Source organism: Chlorocebus sabaeus, chromosome 21 (assembly GCF_047675955.1).
Source record: "Chlorocebus sabaeus isolate Y175 chromosome 21, mChlSab1.0.hap1, whole genome shotgun sequence".
NCBI classification, from domain to species: Eukaryota; Metazoa; Chordata; class Mammalia; order Primates; family Cercopithecidae; genus Chlorocebus; species Chlorocebus sabaeus.
The window spans coordinates 86727200-86752619 of NC_132924.1; positions in this window are offsets into that span (position 1 = coordinate 86727200).

Here is a 25420-nt window from a genome sequence, read left to right on the forward strand (position 1 = left end):
CAAATTATTTTGTCCTTTGAGACAAAGTCATGAGAGCAAATACTGTCATATGAGTGTCTTTGAGGGGTAAAATCTGGTAATAAGTCTAACTGAAGCTCCATATCCTAAATGGGATTAATATATAAATATCTAAGGAGTGAATTTATTTAATTAATCTTAAGCAATCCACACCTCTCCAGTCTTTACATCTGGGGCAACTTTGACTTTTGATCCATGTCTTTTAAAAGCTTCTGATAGAACTAGATATTATCAGCATAGAGAGCAGTTTTACATCCACTACTCATAGGAATTATCTATACCTTAAGCTAATGATCTTTAGCATCTTTGTTAATAGCCCTGAAGAGGGCGTATAACCCACTAATGCATTTTTGTAGATGATCTAAAGGTAGGAGTTTCAGTGTATACCAGTTAAAACCAGAAAACTGTTGTAATTGACCTTGAAAGGTTAAAAGAATAAAGAGGAAAAAAAAGTTTAATAAAAAAAGTTTAAAAATATGAACTTCTGAAAATTAATAAAAAATCATTTGGATTACTCACATAAATATGAAATTCACAACAACTTGGAAAAGTATATACAGAATATTACCCATAGTTGTTTTAGAACAAGACAGAAGTTTAAGTATAATGCTTATTTTAAAACTGTACTAATTTAAATTGTATCTATACGATTGTTTTTAACTTAGGAAAGCAATTACTTTTTTTAATATAATTGAGAAGTTAAATCTTTTATCAGTTGAAATTGACTTAATCTAATAAACCTCAGGTTATTTTTGTTCCTGATTTTTTTACTTCCTAGAAACCAAGCCAGGGAATGGATGGTCTCTTCAACAAACGGCACTGGGAAAACTATCTATCTACATGTAAAATAGTAAAATTGGGCCTTTACCTTACACCACATATAAAGATTACTCAAAATGAATCAAAGACCTAAATGTTAAGAAGGCTACCAAATGCTTAGAAGAAAACATAGGAGGAAGTTTCATGACATTGGATTTAGCAGATTTCTTGAATATGATATCAAAAGCATAGGTAACAAAAGCATAGGTAACAAAGGAAACACTATATTATTCGGACTTGTCAAAATTAAAAACTGTTGTGAATCAAAGGGCATTTTCAGTGAGCAAAAATGCAACCCACAAATAGGAAAATATATTTGCAAATCTTACCTCTGATAAAAATTAATATCCAGAATATATAATTACTACAACTCAAAATGAAAAAAGCAAATAACCTGATTTTAAAATGGCAAAATAACTTGAATAGACATTTCTCCAAAAAGATAAACAAATGGCCAGTAAGCCCAGGAAAAATGCCAAATATCACTAATCATTAGGAAAATGAAAATCAAAACCACAATGAGATAACACTTCACACCCACTAGAACGGCGATTAAAAACAAACAAACAACAACAACAACAACAAAACACCAAAACCAGAAAATACCAAATGTTGACAAGGATGTGGAGAAATTGAAACTCTTATGCACTGTTGGTTGGGATTTAAAATGGTGTAGTTGCTGTGGAAAACAGTATGGAGATTCCTCAAAAAATTAAACATAGAATTAACACGTGATCCAGTAAATCTACTTTTGGGTTTACATTCAAAATAATTGAAAGCAGAGATTCAAGCAGATATTTGTGCCATGTTCATAGTAGCTTTATTCACAACAGAAAAAAAAAGGTAGAAACAACCAAAATGTTCATCAACTGATGATTGAATAAACACAATGCCATATATTCCTACTGTGATGGTTAATTCTTTTTTTTTCTTTTTTTAACCATCGACATAATCACTTTATTAGATTTTAATAGTAATTAAGAGCTTTTTCACAGTTACTAAAGAACACTGTCAATTACATATAAAATATTTTTAAGTGTTATAATATCACATAAAGAGTTTATCAATTTTTTGTTTTTATTTTTATTTATTTATTTTTATTTTTCGATTATATTTAAGTTCTAGGGTACATGTGCACAATGTGAAGGTTTGTTACATATGTATGCATGTGCCGTGTTGGTTTGCTGCACCCATTAACTCGTCACTTACATTAGGTATTTCTCCTAATGCTATCCCTCCCCCATCCCCTCATCCCACAAAAGGTCCCCGTGTGTGATGTTCCCCACCCTGTGTCCAAGTGTTGTCATTGTTCAATTTCCACTTATGAGTGAGAACATGCGGTATTTGGTTTTCTGTCCTTGTGATAGTTTGCTCAGAATGATGGTTTCCAACTTCATCCACGTCCCTGCAAAGGACGTGAACTCATCCTTTTTTATGGCTGCATAGTGTTCCATGGTGTATATGTGCCACATTGTCTTAATCCAGTGTGTCATTGATGGACATTTGGGTTGGTTCCAAGTCTTTGCAATTGTGAATCATGCCACAATAAACATACGTATGCATGTGTCTTTATAGTAGCATGATTTATAATCCTTTGGGTATATACCCAGTAATGGGATTCCTGGGTCAAATGCTATTTCTAGTTCTAGATCCTTGAGGAATCACCACACTGTCTTCCACAATGGTTGAACTAGTTTACAGTCCCACCAACAGCGTAAAAGCGTTCCTATTTCTCCACATCCTCTCCAGCACCTGTTGTTTCCTGACTTTTTAATGATTGCCATTCTAACTGGTGTGAGATGGTATCTCATTGTGGTTTTGATTTGCATTTCTCTGATGACCAGTAATGAAGAGCATTTTGTTATGTGTCTGTTGGTTGCATAAATGTCTTCTTTTGAAAAGTGTCTGTTCATATCCTTTGCCCACTTTTTGATGGGGTTGTTTGATTTTTTTTCTTGTAAATTTGTTTAAGTTCTTTGTAGACCACTTTTCGATGAGTGATGTTCATTCTATGTGTCAACTTGGAGAATGCTTGGGGATGAAATTAATATTTAAATTGGTAAACTTCGAGTCAGTAGATTGCCCTCCATAATGGGGGGGTTTGTCTTATCCAATCAGTTGATGTCCTGAATAAAACAAAAAGAATGACCTTCCGGAGCAAGAGGCAGTTCTCCAGCAGACTATTTTCAGAGTTCATGCATACCATCAGCTCCCCTGTCTCTCCACCTGCTGGTCTTGGGGTGGGAATGACACCATTAGCTCTTGGGTTTCAAGCATGCTGGTCCAGACTGCAGATTTTGGACCTTCCAGCCTCCATAATCATGTGAGCCAATTTCTTGTAATAAATCTCTTAATATGGAAATTGATTCTGTTTCTCTGGAGAACCCTAATACACCTACAATGGAATGTAACTCAACATTAAAAAGGAATAAAGCACTGATACATGATAAAACATGAATGAACCTCAAAGACTTTATGCTAACTAAAATAAGCCAGAAACAAAGGACAAATATTTTAAGATTCTATTTATGTGAGGTACTAAGAATAGTCCGATTTACAGAGACATAAGGTAGAATAGTGTTTCTAGTCTACAAAGTTTGGGGAGAAAGGGAAATTGGAAGTTATTATTTAATGTGTACAGAGTTTCAGTTTGGGAGGATGAAAAAGTTCTGGTGATGAATGGTGGAACTGATAGCACAATAATGTGAATGTACTTAGTGCTGTTGTACACTTCAAAAAATGATTAAACTGGTATAGCAAGTTTTATGTTATATATATTAAAAAGCAATCAATATTATATTTCATTGACTTGCAAATACATCTAAAGCCATTTGTATGGAATCACAGAACTTAGATTTGGAAGAGATCTTAGCAGCTCTACCATTGAATCGCTTGTTTTATACTTAAATACCTGTTCTTCTTTCCCAAATAGACTTAGTTTCTGCCAGAATAACACTAAGATGGAAGGTCCTCTCTTCCTGTGGGAACGTGTTCCTTCATTCAAAGGACTCTTTCAAATGATCAGATGGTTCTTCCTCAAATCTAAGCCAAATCTATCTCCCCATATCTTCCCCATGTTATATATATTTGCAGCCCCCAAGCCAATCCCTGAGCAAGACCAATATAGCATCAAGTGTACACCCTCCGGAATGAAAATAGCTATTGGATTCACAATGTCTTGTCTTCCCCAGTCTATAAATTCCTCATGATTTTTCAATTGTTTATCTTATGCTCCAGTTCTTACACAGGCCTTGCACTGCGGGCTCCTCATTTCCTCTCTGATCTCTTGCCTTCCTACCCATCCATTCACCCACTCTGACCGAGCTACACTGGCCCCCTTGTTCATCATGGAATACACTGGGCATGCTCCTGATTTTACCTTGGCCATGCCCTCTGGCTAGAATACTCTTACCCTAGATATTTACACCGTTCCCACCCTTACCTTCTTCACTCTTTGCTCAAATGTCCCTTTTCAATGAAGCCTATTTTGGCCTCCCTGTGGAAAATGATAATCTGCCCCTACCCACTCTGAATGTCCTGGCCTTCCTACTCTACTGTATTTGTTTCCATAGCTCTTATTGCGTACTGGCATACTATATAATTAACCTATTGGAATTAACCTATCACTGTATCCCACCATCAAACATAAGCTCACAAGGGCAGGGAATTTTGTCTATTTATTCACAGATACGTCACAGATGCCTACATAGTGCCTGCCCATGATATGTTTATTATTCGTCATATTTTTACATGTTTAATAAATATATGTGGAATGAAAGAATGGCTACTTTTAGACTAGTTAAGAGTGTAGGCTTGGGGCATCCAGATGCCTACATTTAAATCCTGCCTCCATTGCTTATGAGTTAGTGACATCGAGCAAATTATTTGATTTTCAATTTGTACTTCTCTAAAGTTTATATATATATTTTTCAGTATTATTATTTTTCTCTTCACAATGCTCTATATTTTTCTTTAGAATTCTTCCTGGTAGACAAGTTGCAGAATATTGATGCACATATGCCAGTAATATGCCACCCCACACAGTGATTTTACAGAACGCTTGTTCTGTGGGATACTACTAGATGTGGCACCCAGAGAAAGTCATGTGGTCAAACACATTTGATAAATGCTGGAAGGAACCAAGTCAAATGGCTTTTTGTTTTTAACCCTGTAGGATTTCTCAAAGCTTTTAATATTTTAATGTGCAATATAATCATCCCCAAGTTGGAGAATATGGTACACAGTGTTTCCTAAAAATAATCTTAGAAATCTATTTTTCTGCTCATGGAGCGTATCAGAGGAGTAGTGCCCTAAGAAACGTACTTTGGAAACTTCCTTCACCACCACCAAGGATAATCATGGGCAGGAGAGACACGGAAAGCTCTGGCTGAGCACGATCAACTTTTCTGTTCATCCAGTCTTTGCTTGTTTCCCAGTCCTAATGTGGTATGTGTCAAAATCTTTGTTTTTGTTCCACTTATATTTACCTGTAAAAATTCTCAAGATCTCAGTTGCTACGGTTAGGTCCTATACTTTACTTTCAGAGTTTCTTGATACTAACCTTCTTTCTGTTTTGTGTGCTCTGATAGCCCAGGATTTCACTCATTTATAACACTGCAATGTTCAGTCTTGCTGGCAGGAATCTTATTTCAAACATAAGTCAGCTGCTGCATTTACCTTTAATGACTCATGACATTCTCCTTCTCATCACCTTCCCTGCCTTCCTGCATTCATTCTAACACTGGCACCCTAATCACAAAGCACCCCATCACCTCTGGACCACTCAGTGGGCACCTGAAGTGTAAACCCCTGAGGTCATTTCAGTCACTACTAAGGAAGGGAAGGAGTGAAGTTCCAGGCTGCATAGTCTGTAAGAAAAGTCAGAACAGGCCAGGCACGGTGCCTCTTGCTTATAATCTCAGAACTTTGGGAGGCTGAGGCAGTCAGATCACTTGAGGTCAGGAGTTCAAGACCAGCCTGGCCAACATGGTGAAACCCTGTCTCTACTAAAACACACAAATTAGCTGGGCATGGTGGCGGGCACCTGTAGTCCAGCTACTCAGGAGGCTGAGGCAGGAGGAGAATCACTTGAACCCAGGACGCAGAGGTTGCTGCAAGCCAAGATCCCCCGCTGCACTCCAGCCTGGGCGACAGAGGTGAGACTCCGTCTCAAAAAAAGGTCAGACCTGCAACTGAGTAGGAGCCAAAGAGAACAGGCTGTGCCTACACAGTGCTCCCAAAGGCTCTAATCAAAGGAGCTTAAGAGGGCAGGAAGAAGCTGATGTCCACCAACTTCACTCTGCAGATGCAGCTGGAATACACGGCAGGTACAGGAAACAAAAGAGTGCCTGAACATGGTTAGGCTGGTACTAGCAAAGGAAATTGTTCTAATGTTCATAAACTTTAGTATTTAAAAATAAGTTAAATGCCAATGACTTTTAATTTTATATAGCTTCTGACCATTGTCTACAATAAGATCCTTGTATTAATATGAATCAAATGCTGACTAATTTTGCTGTAATATTGCATTCATTAATGTAGATTTTAACTATCTCTTCTCTGAAATCACTGTCATTGTGTTTTCTGTTTATTGAGCATCCCCGTCCTTATATCATATCCCCAGGGTTGCCAGAATTAGCAAATAAAAATACAGGATACCCAGTTAAATTTAAATTTCTGATAACCAATGAATGTATTTTGGTTGCAAGGGACATATTTAATTATATAAATTACCTTGAATTCGAGATAAATAAAACAGAATTTTTAGTATAAGTATGTCCCATACAACTAAAGTTTATTTATTATTAAAACTTCAAATTTAACTGAATGTCTTGATTTTATCTGGCAACTTTACACACCTCCCAATTTTGACTATTGACTTTATCTGGGACTTTCAAATAGCAAACTGTGGCCCCAAAAGTGGACTTTCTCAAACCCCGGTAAGCCCATCTCTTTGGAACCCCCCATCTCCCATTAATCCAGAACATTAGCATCTATGTCTTAAGGTATGCCAGCCAGTACACTTTTGATAGTGTTTGCACTTGGAAACAAATACTATACTCTACTCGAGATGTGACCTGAGCCAAACATAACAGGACTAACACCTTCCTCTTTGCGGACTCTATTGCTGTTAAGGGGCCTAAAAGTAATGTCGGCCTATTGGTCAGCTTCATCATATAGGTAGCTAACATTGATCTTCACGTAATTAATATTTCTTGTGTCTTTTTTTCATACGTTCAGCTGAATGATATTTTATCCTGTTTTTTTTCTCAAAACTTACTTAATTCTGGCTTTAAATGTCTTAACTCTATTTCAAAAGCCCATAGCAACAAAAGCCCATAGCAACAGTTTTTACTTGTCCTTTTTTGTAAAAAAAAAAAAAAAAAAAAAAAAAAAAAAAAAGTAGTTATTTAATCACAGATTTAATAGGTATATACAAGATCAAACCTGGGGGAATGAACATATGATAGGAGAGTTGGATCAAATTCTTGTAATCATGATAATCCATTCGGGAAGTGTATTTGTACTTTTAATTTCTGAACTTCTATGAGAATAGGTGAATAGACCCATTGGCATTGCTAGTTATCCCCTTCCTTCCTGATTTCTAATCAGACTTGTTTGAGCTTGCTTTGTTAGAACTTCATGTTATCGCTGAATTTTTTTCTCAGAATTTCAAAAATGTAATTCTTTAACGTATACGTCAATCTGTGCCCATGTTTTAGGTACTTTACATGTTATCTCTTTGGATTCTCATATAACCATGGGAGGCAAGTTACACTATTTCTAATTCACAGGTGAGGGAACAGAGATTCAATGAAATCAAGAGACTTGTCCAGGTCAAGACATGCAGCGAAAGTCAAAGTGCTAGAAAGGGAAGAGGCAAAGACGGACATTTGCAGACTAGATGACTGGATGAAATGCTAACATCTGAAACAGCAATGGGGGCACCACCTCTGGAGAAAAGGGAAAGCCTTGGGGCCTTCCAAGGGACCACGAGGACAAGATGTTGACCTCACAGCAGCAGCTGCCTGACTGCTCAATGAACTCGTCTTCAGGCAGACTTCGAATAGATCTTTGCCACTAGGAGATAAAATAGAAGATTGTACAGGCCAAGTATGAATGAGGCTAACCTGGCATGTGGTTGCCAAATATCTGGAATATGTAAAACACAAAAGAATTTTTATAAAACAGTAAATAAAACTTAAATTTTAAAAGAAAATATAAATTTCTTCAGGTGTCTGAGGAAGTTTAACTTTTTATATGCTGTCTCAAATGGTATTATAGACTTGTAGCATTGGAAAAGGATCTTAGAAATCACTATATTGGCATCATTGTTAATAGTTTATCTCTAAGTGGATAATAATTTTAATTCGTGACAGAGTATACTCCCCATTATCAACAATTACCTTTCTATCTATACAGAGTCTCTCTCTCTCTCTCTTTCTCTCTCTCTCTCTTTCTCTCTCTCTGTCTCTCTCTCTGTCTGTCTTCCGTTATCTACAATTACCTTTCTATTTGTTCAGTAATTTTCCTTCTTAAGGCTACTTGGTAGGTCTGCGACGTTTGCTCTTTGTAAATAGGCAACATGCCATCTAGTGGTCACACGCTGAATTGCAACCAGGAGTCCCTCAGAAAGCATGCACTTACTTAATGTCAATGGAACTTGCAGGACTTGCATAACAGCTAACTGGGTCAACCAGGCACTAATCCACATGTCTCAGACACGTAGAATATCTCTGTCATTTAGTCAAAATACTCTATGCGGCCTTTTCCTTTTTATTTTTTAGTCACACCTTTTTAAAATCAGTTTGGTTTCCCAAACCAGACAGTAAGCACTGGGCTGACCCATGTATCCAAATGCATCATGCTGTCCTAGAATAATTATCTACCCAAGTACTAATATTAAAATATTTAGTAACAGAGTGACATTCCCTAAGATACTGTCCAGTTTCCTGAGAGTCTGTCATAGTGTCCAGAAGTTGGTGGCTTGATAAGTTCTGTTACTAGTTATCTTCCAGTGAATATAAATTTAGCTACTTAAGATGACTCAAGGGGCTAGTTATAAGGTGATTATCATCTGCCTTAAAGTTGATCTTATTTGAAATTAACATAGCAACACTAGTTTCCTTTTCTTTAGTATTTATCAGTGTATGTTTTATCATCACTTTACTTTCAGCCTTTCTGTGTTTTGATGCTTAGATGCTCTCAGGAGACAAAGCTAGAACAAAACAAATTTAATCTTAAAATCTGCATTTTATTAATTCAGTTACATTTTTGTGATTATTAGCATGTATTTGGACATCTATCATCTTTTTTTTTTTTACTATTTTACACCCTTTCTTGCTTAACTTTCTACTTGTTTTGTAATTTCCCTTTTATTCTTCTACTACCTTAGAAATTATGTATTTTATTTTCATTTTCTTTAGCAGTTGTCCTTTTATTTTTAACATCCATTCTTGATATAACAAAGTATAACATTCAATAATATCTCTGTCCCTTAAAAATATTAGAACAATTTACTTTTTAACTTACTCCTCTCTTTAAGGGTAGCTGTCTAGTATTTTAGATACTACTTGCTTTGGAAGTCTTCAAAATCAGATACTTTTTTTTTTTTTTTTTTTTTTTTTTTTTTGGAGACGGAGTCTTGCTCTGTCGCCCGGGCTGGAGTGCAGTGGCCGGATCTCAGCTCACTGCAAGCTCCGCCTCCCGGGTTTACGCCATTCTCCTGCCTCAGCCTCCTGAGTAGCTGGGACTACAGGCGCCCGCCACTTCGCCCGGCTAGTTTTTTGTGTTTTTAGTAGAGACGGGGTTTCACCGTGTTAGCCAGGATGGTCTCGATCTCCTGACCTCGTGATCCGCCCATCTCGGCCTCCCAAAGTGCTGGGATTACAGGCTTGAGCCACCGCGCCCGGCCCAAAATCAGATACTTTTTGCAATCAAAGGTTATTGAGTTTTATCAAAATGTTTAAAATTTCTTTAGGGAAAATCACTTCATGCATCATCATTCTTTTTTTCATCAGAATTCTCTTTTGTACGTACTTAAATGTATCACTTAATTTTTCTTTCAGTAAAATCCACAAACTGAAAAGCTCTCAGACATTGCCTGAAAAATATGCCTTTATTTTGCCTTTCCTCGATCATTTAGCTGGGTATAAAAGTCCATTTGTTCAATCATTTCTCCTGACTCTTTTGAAAGTATCTTTCCATCACCTGTGGTAGCTCTTGATGGTGATAAACAGTTTTCATTCTGCTTACCTTTCCTTAGTATATGATGTGTCTTTTCTTTTGAAACCTTTAAATTTCTTTTTATTTTTATGTTTTGCAGTTTCATAATAACCAACTCGTTGTGGAATTTATTGCATTTTCTTGCTCTGGATTTGTGTGCCACTTAAATCTAAAATCTTATTTTTTCCCTTACATTTGGACAGACTTTCAGGCAGTATTTCTGTAAATATTGCTTCACTGCTAGTCTCTACCTCTCCTTCTAGAACACCTTCCAAACAAACATCAGATTTTCTCACTCTATCTTCCGCATCTCTTAATATTCACTCATTGTGATGGTTAATTTTATGTGACAACTTGGCTGTGCTAAAGCGCCCAGTTGTATTGATCAACAACCAGTTCAGATGTTGAAGTATTTTTAAAATATATGATTAATATTTAAATCAGTCGACTTTGAATAAAGCAGATTATCCTTCACAATGTCATGGGCCTCACTTAATCATTAAAGGGCTTAAGAGAAGAGGTTAAGATATTCAGAAGGGGAGGAAATTCTGCCTCCAGACTACCTTCCAACTTAAGAACTTAAGACTGCAACATGACTCTTCTCTGGGTCTCCAGTCTGCTGGCCTGCCCAGCAGATTTGAAACTGCCAGCTTCCACAATAGCATAAGCCAATTCCTTAAAATAAATCTGTTGCCCTCTTCTCTGTGTGTGTTTCTGCCTCTCCCTCACATGTTTGGACTTACTTCTATCACTTTGTTTTACTATTTTCCCTCCTTTCTTTGCTTAATTATCTGCATGTCTATATATCTATCTATCTACATATACACACATAGAGAGAGGCATATTTATAGATGTATCTATATCTATATAGATAGAGGCATATATATGCATTTTATATATGTATATATGCATTTTATATATGTATATATTTATACATGTGTATATATACTTTTTATATATGCATTTATATACATATATTTATATATATATATATAGAGAGAGAGATCATATTGCTTCTGTTTCTCTGCAAGATCCTGACTAATACAATCATATTTTCAATTCCATCTCTCTGTGCTACCTTTGACATATACTGAGTGATTTCTTCATCTTCAACATCCTGCTTACTAACACCACTTCAGCAGTTCCTAATCTGTTTACCTCTTGCATTAAATTATTTTTTTCTAAATAACATTTAAATTTTGTTTGGTCCTTTTTTTCTAGTTTTCCTGTGTAGGCCATAGCATTCTATCATATATTAACATTTTCATTCCAGCTTTTTCTGTCTTTAAAAATTATTTCAAAATGCTTATTCTATAATATTTTAGATGGTTTATCATATCCATATTTAGAGTAGGGGGTGAAATCTCTGTGTGTTGCCCCTGCTAAATGTATACCATGGTAGTTTGATTCTTCATGGGATTCAGGTTATTTTTCTGTGGAAAATTTGTGATTCTTAAGTTGCAAAAATGTCTGTTCCAGACTGGCTTCTCCAAAAGCCCTGGAAGTTTCTATGATTCTCATCCTTGAGCCCTCCTTGAGAACTGGCTCACTGTGCTGTCTTCATCTCTCACCCCACCTAATCTGGATCAGACACTATCTAGATCATCTTCCTTCGAGCAAGATTTTGTAGAGTACTTCTTGATATCACTTATCTGAGTTTGTAATTAAATATTTATTAGTATGGTTATTAGACAAAAATCTGTCACTTCCTCATCTTCAATAGACCCTTAATTCTGCCAGTAGAGAAAATATTTATATTTTTATTTACCCACTTGACATAGTGCCAGACATATAATAGTCATTACGTTAAATATCAATTCATTGACTGAATGAATGAGCAATAAGCACATTATTTTCTGCTAACTACCAGAGTGTTCTTCCTGAATACATTTCATTCAGATACTGAATAGATAAAAGCTTTTGAAACTATTATTATTTTGTCCTATCCCTGCTATTGTTGGTGCTTCTATGGCTGAAACGTTCAAATGCCTGAAATAGCCATATACTCATATATTACTAATTAAGGAATTTCTATCTGAGTTTTTGAAATTTTGAATTTGGAGTCATGTAAAATCACCAAAAGCTATCTTCCATATGTCCACAAAGCACACAAGTGTCTCCAAAAGAACTGCAAGTTCTCCCACACATGAGGAAATGTTTGATCAGGGCAAATATCCAGAAGTGATCACAAACAAGAATGAGATTCCTAACTCATGGTTTGGGGAAGATCAATCATTTTCTGAGGTTTGAAGACTGCAGCATAGTAGCATCTTAACGCTCAAGTGAGACGTTTGATTCCAGAAAGCTTCTGAGTTTTAGAAAGGAAGTGTGATAAGGGTTTAGCTTAAAGTAGATTGGTACCAGTTTTTATTATCTAACATTATGGGAATGTTAATTTTAGGGTATAAATGAAACATCGGTTACCTCTCTCTAGCATTCTCCAATGTCCCTGTATCAGGGGAAATTCGGCCCCTGATATTTCATGTGGGTCCTTTTCTATTTTCCGTAAGTGTCTGCTGGTCTAAGAAATAAAGGGAAAGATTACAAAAGAGAGAAATTTTAAAGCTGGGTGTCCAGGGGAGACATCACATTTCTACAGTTTCCATGATGCCCTCCAAGCCGCAAAACCAGCAAGTTTTTATTAGTGATTTTCAAAAGAGTAGGGAATGTACAAACAGGGTGTGGGTCACAGAGATCACATGCTTCACAAGGTAATAAAATATCACAAGGCAAATAGGGGCAGGGTGAGATCACAGGGCCAGGGTGAAATTAAAATTGCTAATGAAGTTTCCTGCACGGATTGTCATTGATAACATCTTATCAGGAGATAGGGTTTGAGAGCAGACAACCGGTCTGATCAAAATGTATTAGGCAAGAATTTCCTCGTCCTAATAGGCCTGGGAGCACTACAGGAGACCAGGGCTTATTTCATCCCTTATCTGCAACCATAAAAGGCAAATGTTGACAAAGCAGTCATTTCAGAAGCCTCTCCTTAGGAATGCATTCTCTTTCTCAGGGATGTTCCTTGCTGAGAAAAAGAACTCAGTGATATTTCTCCTATTTCCTTTTGAAAGAAGAGAAATATGGCTCTGTTCTGCCTGCCCTACAGCAGCCAGACTTTAAGGTTATCTCCCTTGTTTCCTGAAAATCGCTGTTATCCTATTCTTCAGGTGCCCAGATTTCATATTCAAATACACATGCTCTACAAACAATTTGTGCAGTTAACGCAATCGTCACAGGGTCCTGAGGCGACATTCATACTCAGCTTACGAAGATGACAGGATTAATAGATTAAAGTAAAGACAGGCATAGGAAATCACAAGATTATTGATTGGGGAAGTGATAAGTGTCCATGAAATCTTCACAATTTATGTTCTTCTGACATGGCTTCAGCCCGTCCCTCTGTTTGGGGTCCCTGACTTCCTGCAACATCCCTGTGTACTATAATAGTCATTAAGGGGAGTAAATACAGCTACTGCATTATGAAGCCAAAGAAAGATCCTTATTGCTGGATTACTAGTTGTTGGCATCTCATAGAAGGTCCAGTTTCATGTTAACAGGTATGTGTATGTACAGTCATGTGTTGCTGAACAACAGTGATACTCTCTGAGAAATGCATTGGCGATTTTGCCATTCTGTAAACATCATAAAGTGAACTTACACCAACCTAGGTGGCACAGCCTACTACACACCTAGGCTATATGGTATGGCCTGTTGCTTCATGGCTACACATCTGTACAACATGTTCCTGTACTGAAACTGTAGGCAATTGTAACACAATGGCAAGTTTGTGAATCTAAACATATCCAAACAGAAAAGATGCAGTAAAAAATACTGTACAACAGATAAAAAAAGGTGCACGTGTATAGGGCACTTACCATGAATGGAGCTTGCAGGACTGGAAGCTGCTCTAGGTGAGTGGTGAGTGAATGTGAAGGCCTAGGACATTACTGCACACTACTGTAGAATTTGCAAACACTGTACACTCATGTTACACTCAATTTATTGAAAAAATTTCTTTTTTCAATAATAAATTACCCTTATTATTGTAATATTTTACTTTATACACTTTTAATTTAAAAAGTTTGACTTGTAATAACACTTACATAAAAACACAAACACGTTGTAGAGCTATACAAAACTATTTCCCTTATCTTCTTATTCTATTAGCTTTTAACAGGTTTTTTTTGCATTTTATTTTATTTTTTTATTTTTTTATCATTATACTTTAAGTTCTAGGGTACATGTGCATAACGTGCAGGGTTGTTACATATGTATACTTGTGCCATGTTGGTGTGCTGCACCCATCAACTCATCAGCACCCATCAATTCGTCATTTACATCAGGTATAACTCCCAATGCAATCCCTCCCCTCTCCCCCGTCCCCGTGATAGGCCCCGGTGTGTGATGTTCCCCTTCCAGAGTTCAAGTGATCTCATTGTTCAGTTCCCACCTATGAATGAGAACATGCAGTGTTTGGTTTTCTGTTCTTGTGATAGTTTGCTGAGAATGATGGTCTCCAGCTGCATCCATGTCCCTACAAAGAACACAAACTCATCCTTTTTTATGGCTGCATAGTATTCCATGGTGTATATGTGCCACATTTTCTTAATCCAGTCTGTCACTGATGGACATTTGGGTTGATTCCAAATCTTTGCTATTGTGAATAGTGCCGCAATAACTTAAAATTTAAAACTTTTTTTAACTTCTTAAGCTTTTTTGTTAAAAACTGAGGCACAAACACACACACATTTTGCTAGGCCTACAGAAGGCCAGGGTATCACTGTCTTCCACCTCTACATCTTGTCCCACTGGAAGGTCTTCAGGGTCAATAACATGCAGGGAGCTGCCACTTCCTATGGTAACAACACTTCTTCTGGAATACCTCCTGAAGAACTGCCTGAGAATGTTCTACACTTAACTTTTTGTGTTTCCAGGAAGGAGTACACTCTAAAATAATGATTAAAAAGTGTAGGCCAGGCGTGGTGGCTCACACCTGTAATCCTAGCACTTTGGGAGGCCAAGGCAGGTGGATCACGAGGTCAGGAGATGGAGACCATCCTGGCTAACACAGTGAAAACCCATCTCTACTAAAAATACAAAAGAAATTAGCCAGGCGTGATGGCGGGTGCCTGTAGTCCCAGCTACTAGGGAGGCTGAGGCAGGAGAATGGCGGGAACTCGCGAGGCGGAGATTGCAGAGAGCCGAGATCACGTCACTGTACTCCAGCCTGGGCGACAGAGTGAGATTCTGTCTCAAAAAAATAAAAATAAAATAAAAATAAAAGTGTAGTATAGTAAATATATAAACCAGTAACATAGTTGTTTGTTATCATTATCAAGTATTATATACTATACACAATTGGATGTGCTAGACTTTACCAACTGGCAGCACCGGTATCACCATACACCCATGAGTAACACATCATTGTCCTATGATGTTTGGGCAGCTATAAAGTCACTGGGCAACAGGATAATTTCAGCTCCATTACAAACGTATGGAACCTCTGTGGACTATGCAGTTTGTCATTGGCTAAAACGTCGTTCTGCAGCACATGACTCTGTGTGTGTGTGTGTCTGTGTGTGTAATTCTGCTGGTCCACATACTTACAGTCAAATTAGTTTTAAATAGCAGTATCCTTTTCAATTGCTTGGGGATCCCATCTGATTAACTGGTGTCATTGCTAAACCAGTGATTACATAACTCAGTTGTTAGCTATTTTAACTTGTATATGTGTATGTATATGAGGTAAGATGAAAAGATAAATGGGTGGGAAAGCCACCTGTTGCATGGATGTATTTGGTTGAGTCAAACTATACATAGCCTCACATAAGTGGTTTCTAAGCAATGAATGAATTTTTAAAAATATTCAGACCTTGACATTAAAAATAACCAGGTCTGTAGACCTCTGTTACATTGTCTCCCTTAAAAGAATGTTGAATTAATTTTAATTTTCTAACTGGCATGACTCATAGCTTAAATGTTTTAATTTATCATAAAGACAAAGCAAAAGTTTTAATCAGAAGTATAATTTAATTATTGCAAATGTAATGGTTGGTCAATTACTAGTGGCCATTTTTCTTTCTTTTTTTTTTTCTTTTAGCCTCATAAATAGTCATCTGGCATTAAATATTTGTGATCTAGGCCAGTAACCTTTTTCAATCTCACAGGACCTTTTTTAATTAAACTATATCTTTGTCCCATGTCCGTAATCCTCTCACTGACATTTTATATACAAGACACCTTGCTGAAAAAAGGTCAAGCAGTACAGTTATAAATGGAAAAGAGATTAAAAGAATTCTCAAGCCATAGTGTGATCTAAGAGCAAGTTAAATATGGAGCAGGTCTTAGTAGACATGCTCAGTAGACAAGGAGGAATCCTCTGGGTAGATTTTAATGATTGGGGTAGGAAAGCAAATGAAAATTATTTTCATGGCAAAAATAAAAAAAAATGCACGTTTTTTCATAGACCACAGTAATTATTGTAAAAGACCACCATAAGGTTTTAGTAGCCATAAAATGTTCAGGAAAACAATTGCAAAATACATTCATGGTGTTTGTATAATTCTTGCCTACAAAGACATTTTTGTTGCTCCGCTAAACCTGGCAAATGTCAGTCTAGTGTTAAGGTTAATTAACTCTAGAAGTTAAAAAAACAAAAAGAAAGAAAGAAAAGTTGAAATGTATATGCATCAATGAAGAATAAGAACAAAATTCAAAAACTGAGTAAAGAAGTGGGAGTAAACAAATGCCACATTACTGAAAATTCTATTTTTACCTATATATTTAATAGTAGTTATTGTGTTGAAAGGTAAATACATTTACAGAAGTGAGTTACATTATTTTCACCAGAACATTAAGCAGAAATTGAAAACGGATTTTCCCCCCTTAATATTCTCCAGCTGGCATGTTATGACTAAAACTTGCTGAATCCATGCCACACTGTGATGCATTTAATGGTGTACATGGGTACAACTAAACAATACATTACTTGTAATGTCTGAAATAACCCAGCAAAGCATGGTACTCAAGTGTTGAAATACCACTGTCTGCTTCTCAAAGGTTGCTTAGTTATACCCAAGAGGCCAACCTTCTCTGAAAAGCCTTAACTGCTAATTTCTTTCTGTCACTTTTATATGGTCCAGTCATAAAAGGGTACTTTTTTTGTTCCTATGTCATCAGAATGGTGTTATTTAGATGTTAATGCAAGAGGCAAAGCAGTTTACACAGGAGCTTTAATCATAGGACTTGATTAGTGCTTTCAGGGTTTTTAGCGTTTGTTTATAAACAGTATATTTGGTTCAGTCAAACATCCCTTAATTTCTAAAAAAAGAAAAGAGGCCAAAAAATACAATAACCTGAAACTAGAGCTTCAACTCTGACTTAAGCTGAACCTCTGTGGGTGTCTCCCAGGCTTTGGGTTTCTGGGTGGAATCTTTGCTGGTGCTAAATGGAAAGGTTACTGTTTGTATCCTTCAGCTATTATAAGACTGCTGGCAGGGACAGAACTGTCAGGATCCAGCAGGCCATTCCCTGTCCAAAGTAACTGGATGCTGTGTTTCAGAAATGTGATAGTTGACAGACTGACATTATGACGCTTGTAACCCAGCCTGTGTCCCAAGCTTCAAATCAGCTATCAATCCAAACAATAAGAACAATTTCTAGGCATAAAAACTTGGAGGTTGTTTTGCTTGTACATTTGCTTAGTGGAAAATGTTTTATCTTAGTAATGTGGGTTATGTTTCTAAAAATCAGGCAACTTAAACCAGTTCATTTAATTCACCTGGTTATTTTCAGCATGTTCTACTGGAATTCAGCCTTTTTTCTTTTCAAATGATTTGCTCCTCTAGATATAATTGTAGACCTTAACCAGTTGCAAAGACAGAAAAATTCAGTTAATAAAGTAGTTGCTTTTCCTGAATGAACACTTTCAACCAATTTTCTGAACTGACAGAAATGACTCTTTTGCCATTGGTCATGTTTGGCTATTGGCATGCAAACTATGTTAACTTTTGTCTGAAATAAGTTAAAATGAACCTAGGCAGTCAAGACAAATTGAGTATTTGATAAACGATTTTTGTTCAGTTTACTTTCTTAACAGGTTTGCCTGTAAAATAGTCAAAAACAACTTAGTAGGAGATAAATTATGAAAAATAATCTATTGAATTATATTCTATGCAAAGCACTTCTTCTCAATACCTCATTATTACTGTTTTTGTCATTGTTGGCAGGTTGATGCTCAGGAAACTAAGATTTGAGAGAGGTTATATAATTTGCCTAAGGTCATAAAAATAGTAAGTTGGTTTATGTCCAAACTCGTGTTTTCCTGCTTACAATACTCTTCTCCATTTAATAAACTGTCTGCACTGTCTTCAAGAATAACAATATTAAAATATAAATTTATGATTTATGAACTTCCCATGTATATCATTTTACCTAGCTATAATAGACAAGGCTTTTAGTTTTATTTCATCCATAGACCAATAAAGTAAACAATTGAGAATATCAAATATTGGCATATGTTAAAATTGTATTCGAGGAGTTCTGTTTAAAAAGAAAAGCATGTATATTGTATTCTAATGCATGGGCTTATATATAGGAAATAGAATTTAAAAGTATAAATTTAGAATGCCTATCTAATGAGTTATCATTGAGAGTATTTCCTTCTGCTTCATAAAAGCTGTAATTTTCCACAACTCTGAAGATATTCAGCAAAGTATATTCACTACCAGAAAAAGAACAAAATGTTTGTGATGTGGTAAATACACTAGGAGTTTGCTAGATGGTGCTGCAACATATATTTGTAAAACTCTACTAAATGTGTCTGAATAGGAAATGTTCTTGCAATTAGAAATATTCAGACCTATATAGATATTTAAAGTTGTCTTATTATGATATCAGATTTGCTATTAGATTTCAATCTTCATTTTCATTTAATTTGCCCTATATTTAACAAATTCGTTTTTGTTATTATAGGCTATTTTAACATATCCTAGGCACAATAAGCCACTGCAGAATAGCAAAGTTCAATTTCTTATATTACGTTTCTTGTCATAAAGACTTTTTCCAGCTATACTAGTAGTACCTGAGCATAATCCAAAATAAAATGATTTTATTTTAAATGTGCTAATAATTCAGTATAAACCAAAACTACTTTAGAGTCCTTACTAATCTGAAGCATAAAGTTATCTCTTATTTATGGCATTTGAAAATCTTACATGTATGTTAATTAAATGGATTTAAAGCAACATAAAAAGAAGTGTTTCATTGTTTTTAAAACTTTATTTTTAAAATCTCAACAATATCAGAACTATGACTATTAACCTTAATTGTGCATGTGTGCCATCCAACCTACATGCTAGACCATCTCCTGCATAATTAAGTCTCAGTACTAGAGAAGTAGTAGCTATGTACAAAAAAAGAATGGATTAATACCCTTATTTCAAAAGGCTTCAGAGAGAGTGTGCCTTTCTTGCTCTTCCATCTTCTATCTTTGAGGATAGAGCAACAAGTCGCCATCTTGGAAGTAGGGAAACAGGGCCCTCCGCAGACATAAAATTTGATCCAGGACTTCTAGCCGTCAGAACTGTGAGAAACATATTTCCATTGATTATAAATTACACAGTCTGTGGTATTTTGTTATAACAGCAAAAAGTGGACTAAAACACCCATGCTATAAGAAAGTTGGTTTAGCTTCATTGATATGAGAAAAAGTAGATTTTAAAGCAAAAATAGATACTAAAGATAAACAGGGTATTTCCTAATGTTATCTTCTACCATGAAGGGAAAATTATTCTAAATTTGTATGCACTTGATAATAGTTTCAAAACTATAAATAAGAAAGCTATATAAATAAAAAGCAGTAAAATCTACAGTCAAGTTACAGGAAAATTCTAACAGTTTCCTCAGTAAATGAAATAATATGTAGATAAATCATGACTAGTTGTAATAAGCAAACTTGGCCATAATGAACATATAGAGAACACTGAATACAATTGCAGAATATTTTTGAGTGCGTAGAAATCATTTAACAAAATTTACCTTATTCTGAAATGTATCAATTCTCCAACAAACTAAGATTGAAATTGCACAGTGAAATAAAGTTAAATATCAATAACAAATACATAAAAGGCAACTAGAGGCCGGGCGCGGTGGCTCACGCCTGTAATTCCAGCGCTTTGGGAGGCTGAGCGGGGTGGATCACAAAGTCAGGAGTTCAAGACCAGCCTGGTCAACATGGTAAAACCCTGTCTCTACTATAAAAAGAATACAAAAATTAGCCTGGGGTGGTGGTGCATGCCTGTAGTCCCAGCTACCCAGGAGGCTGAGTCAGGATACTTGCTTGAACCCGGGAGAGAGAGGTTGCAGTGAGCTGAGATTGCACCACTGCACTCCAGACTGGGTGACAGAGCAAGAAAAAAAAAAGGCAATTAGAAGTGCATCCGAATGTTTGGATATTAAGCAATTATTTCTAGATAATCACTGGATAAAAGAAATCACAAGAAAGGTTAGAAAATATTTTGACTGGATAATAAACCAAACATCTATCACATCTTGTGGGGTGTCTCTAAAATGATAATTTGAATGTATTTATGCCAATAAATCTGAGACTTTTATGAACAAAGAACTCCTAAAATAATACAATTTCTGAAAACTGACACAGAACAAAATATAAAATCTAAATTACTCAGTATCCAGTTAAGAAAACACATGTGTAATTAAAAACCCTTCTCAAAAGAGAACCTTAGGCTCTATTGGCATCCTCAGTAAATATTTCCAACGTAAGAAGTAACACCAAACTTATAGAAACTCTTTCAGAGCACAGAACAAGACACATTTCCCAACATATAAGGTGAATAACTTTGAGATGAAAATCTGACAAAAGCATTGTAAGAAAGCATAATTATAAGATAATCTCTCTCATGACTACAGATATAGAAATTTTCAAGAAATTATTAGCCAAAAGAATTTCCAGAGCTAAGGTACGAATGTCGCCACTTTCCCAATACCAACAATAAACAAGTTGAACTTGAAATTTAAAACACAGTACCATTTACATTAAGATCCCACAAAATGAAATATTTAGGTATAAATCTAACGTAATATGTGCAAGATCTATTTGAAGAATACTATAAAAATCTGATAAAAGTAATGAAAGAACTAAATAAATAGAGAGACAGTCTATGTTCATGGATAGGAAGATTAAATATTGTCAAGATGTCAGTTCTTCCAAACTTGATCTATAGATTCAATTTAATCCAAATCGAGATCCCAGCAAGTTATTTTGTGGAGATTGAGAAACTGATTCTAATTTTAATATGGAGATGCAAAAGACTCAGAATAGCCAACTCAATGTTGAAAAAGAAAAAAGTTGGAAAACTGGCACTTCCAACTTCAAGATTTGCCATAAAGCTACAGTAATCAAGACCATGTGGTATTCATGAAAGAATAGACAAATAGATAAATGGAACAGAACAGACAGCCTCAAAGTAGACCTACGCAAATATAGTTAACTGATCTATGAAAAAGGAAAATAGGTGATACAATGGAGAAAAGATAATCTTTTTAACAAATGGTGCTGGAATAACTAGACATCTATGTGTTCTCAAAATGAAAATGTAAGACTAATTCTAACAAGTAAGACTACACGAAAAAGAGAAAACATTATTAAGACAAATTAAAGGAGCTACATATTTTCTGTGTTCAACTTCATAGAGACACACCCATAATATGCATATAAATAAAATTCCATAACTTTTTTCTGTCTTCCCTGTTGCCTAAAACGTTTCAAAGTCAGACTTATCTTCAATATATGTAGTCATATTTAGTGATGATCTTTCTGATTCAAATTTTAGTAACTTCCTTGGACAAATAAATTAACCTTTCAAAGTCAGACTTATCTTAAATGTATGTAGTCATATTTAGTGATGATCTTTCTGATTCAGACTTCAATAACTTCCTTGGACAAATAAATTAACCTATACAATTTAAAAATATCTTTATCCCTAATTATTCCTTTTTTTGTTGAGGTAATTTCATTTTCCACACTAAATGCAAAGCCTCTTGTGAAGGTGAAATATCAAGCTATATTTTGCTAATACCTCAGATAACAGCAAAGTACAATGAGAATAGGTTGGGGTGCAGGAAAGGAAGAATACAGGAGACAGGAGGGGTTTAAAGACAAATGTTTAATAATGCTTTACAAACCCTGCTAGCACCATACAGATCCTTTTATTAAAATTAATTCTCACTTATTACAGTTAAGAATAAAGAAAGGAATACTTATTTACTAAGGTAAGTTTCTTAGAGGAAAAAAAAGGCTACTATAGAGATCTTGCTTTTTTTTTGAATGATCAAATTCTATTTTCCTCTACAGCCCCATTCTTGACCCACAAATCAGTTCTACTGCCTTCTTCTGAATATCATGAATATTATCAATATAAAACTGTAACTTAGTCAATTTTGTTTTCTGCAACACTTACACATTTCAGTATTTAAGACATGTATTATGTTATAGGCTGTACATTCCACAGTCCTAAAGTAGGAAATACCATGTTTTTCAGTGTCATTCTTTGTGGGATATAATTGTTATAACGTTAAATTGTAGACACTCAGAAACCATGCCTCTGGTCATATTCTTGAAACTTCTCAGAGATTTCAATATCTGAAGATTAGAAAAGAATCTACATATAATCAAGTCTAACCCCATCATATTACAGATGAGAAAACTGGGGTTTCCTCTTCTAAAAGCACAGAGTTATAAATGATGAAGAGCCTAGAATCCTGCCTCACTGGCCCAATCCTTGAAGTGTTCTTTTGTGGAGAATAAAAATCATTCATTTTTTTTTTCTCATCTTTGCCAAGTGAATGTTTCATTGTTCAACTGAGCTGACAGAACAGATGAAGGCAAAAGAGGCAATACTCAGGAGCACAGTTACTGATAAATAATTACAACAAGGACATTATAATTATTTAATTAAAATCTGCGCATGGGGAGAGATTATGAGTCTTTCAGCTTGCTACCTCATTTAGATGATACTAGTCATTAACCAGTTTAGCTGGAGTCAGCGCCTAAATGTCCACATACTCCACTTTATCTTTGAAACCTGTGCAGTCAGCAGCCATGGCTGCATGCTCTGTATCCTGCTGCTGGTGCACACAGGCACACTCTCTAATAGCTTAAGAGACACTTGAATGTCTTACCTACCCATAGCCATCTCATAAACCTTCTCTGGAATTCTGAAGATTTTCCTTTGAAACAGTGCCCAGAATTTTTGGAGAAATTTACTCTTGTTAAGAACACAGTAAAACTTCTGTGAAAAAAAAAAAAAAAAGAAATTAACAGCATCAGGTCAGTTCGAAGTTGTCTCTAGAAGGGTTTCTTTTCTGATGCATTGAAAGGAACATGTTTAAGAAAAAGGAATCACCTATATGGTAGTTCTATGCCACCAATCCCAAAGAAAATTCTGTGGTAAAACTCTGGGGTATCAGTATTTGGATGCCCACATGGAAATTAAAGTGCCTGTTCTTCAACTGTTTCCATTAAAAGAAAGAAAAGAAAAAAGGGAACTTTATTATCACTGATGAGACTGCTGGGACAAAGGACATAAGGGAGGAAAGCACTGATATTAATTTGTTATTGGATCTCTCTCTTGCTTTCTCTTTCTTTATTTATTTTGGTTTTACTTTGATAAGTCATTTGTTTTACTCTGCCTCGGCCCAATTCTGGAGATACATTTCTAAAAATGTAACAAATTACTCTGTTTCTAAAATCAGCTTGAAGTAGGACACCCTTGCAAATCAATAAGTCCCACAGGAACAGTAGCTAAGAAAAATAAGACAACTAGAACGGTGGTCAAGTAGAAATTTTAATACAAATTTAAAATGTGATTTTTGGACCCTTCTTGGATCCTTGAAAATGTAATATGATGCGACCACCCAAACTGGTAATTCATCTCTGGGAACTTGAGAATGAATAGCAGTTTTGCAATTGTATGCAATCTAAAGAAGTTATGTAGACAACGTCTTAGGTCTTTTAAGGTCTCCCCATAATATAAATTTCATGAATCCTAAAAGTTGCAAATATGGTGAAAAATACAAAAAACAAATATGCCAATACTTTTTTGGGATGCTTAATTTATCCGAACCACTTTGTTGGCATAGAAGAGGAATATGTTGTCCATCTAGGAGAAATTAGATCTGGACTAAGTAGAAAGGGGTCAGACTTTTAGGGTCCATTTGATCTATTTTAATAGTCACTTATTGATACATAGGTTCATATGTCTTTCTCTGTACATTTCTTCTTATATGAAAACCTACCTTCTCTCTTCGCTCTTATTAATATATCTTCTGCTACAGCAACTGTCTCTAGTTCCAGGAACCAATCTAGTTTCTGTCTTGGGGATTTAGCCCTTGTACTTCTCTCACCTGGAATATGTTCTTTTTACATACTTTCAAATTTCTAGCTCCTTTTTGTCATTTATTAGCTTAAACATTACCTCCTCAGAGAGGCATTTCCTTACCACCCCACTTAAAGTATGTAACCACCTCTTATTCTACATCAAAACATCTTGTTTGTTATCTTTCTATCACTCATCAGTATTTTTAACTACATAAGCTTTTATTTTATTACTCATATATGCACTGTTTATCTGTGACTTTAAGCTCCACAAATAGAAATGCCATATTGGTCTTACCCATTTCTGTAGTACCATTATCTAGCATAGTATATGAATGAATAAATGAATGAAACTCAAATAATTTAGAAGTATTAAACAGAAAGCTTCATTTAAATAACTTTGCTCCTTTTTTGTTTTCTCTTTTAATCTGAGAGAATTAAATTATTGACTAGTGGTTGAATATAATTGACAAGTATTGTCTAGATCTCAGTACATTACCATGTAACTTTCATCCTTATTCCTACGAAATATTTTGTTTCTTTTGATTGTTTAGTATTTTTCTTCAGCGAATTTCATTTTATGTTTGACCACTTCTCTAATTGAATGATACGATTAAAATTTGAACATTGTCTCACAAAAACAATATAATACGTTATTTTAATTTACCTTTATTTTTACTATTTCTTTGTTTTATTGGGATCTTGATTTTTATTCTTTATTTTACTTGATCTCTATCATTTCCCTCAAAGTCTTCAACTGCTCTTCCAGCTCAAAATTCTCAAGTCAATCATTAGAGAATCTATGCTTACTTATAAGATTACTTTTGCAATAAATAAAGACTGAGAAAAATGTTCCAGTAACTAGCCTGTTATACGAAGTTTTTAAAATTAGGATATATCCTTTTCTTAAAGTAGGCATGTATCATTAATCCCAGCACTTAGGGAGGCCGAGACGGGTGG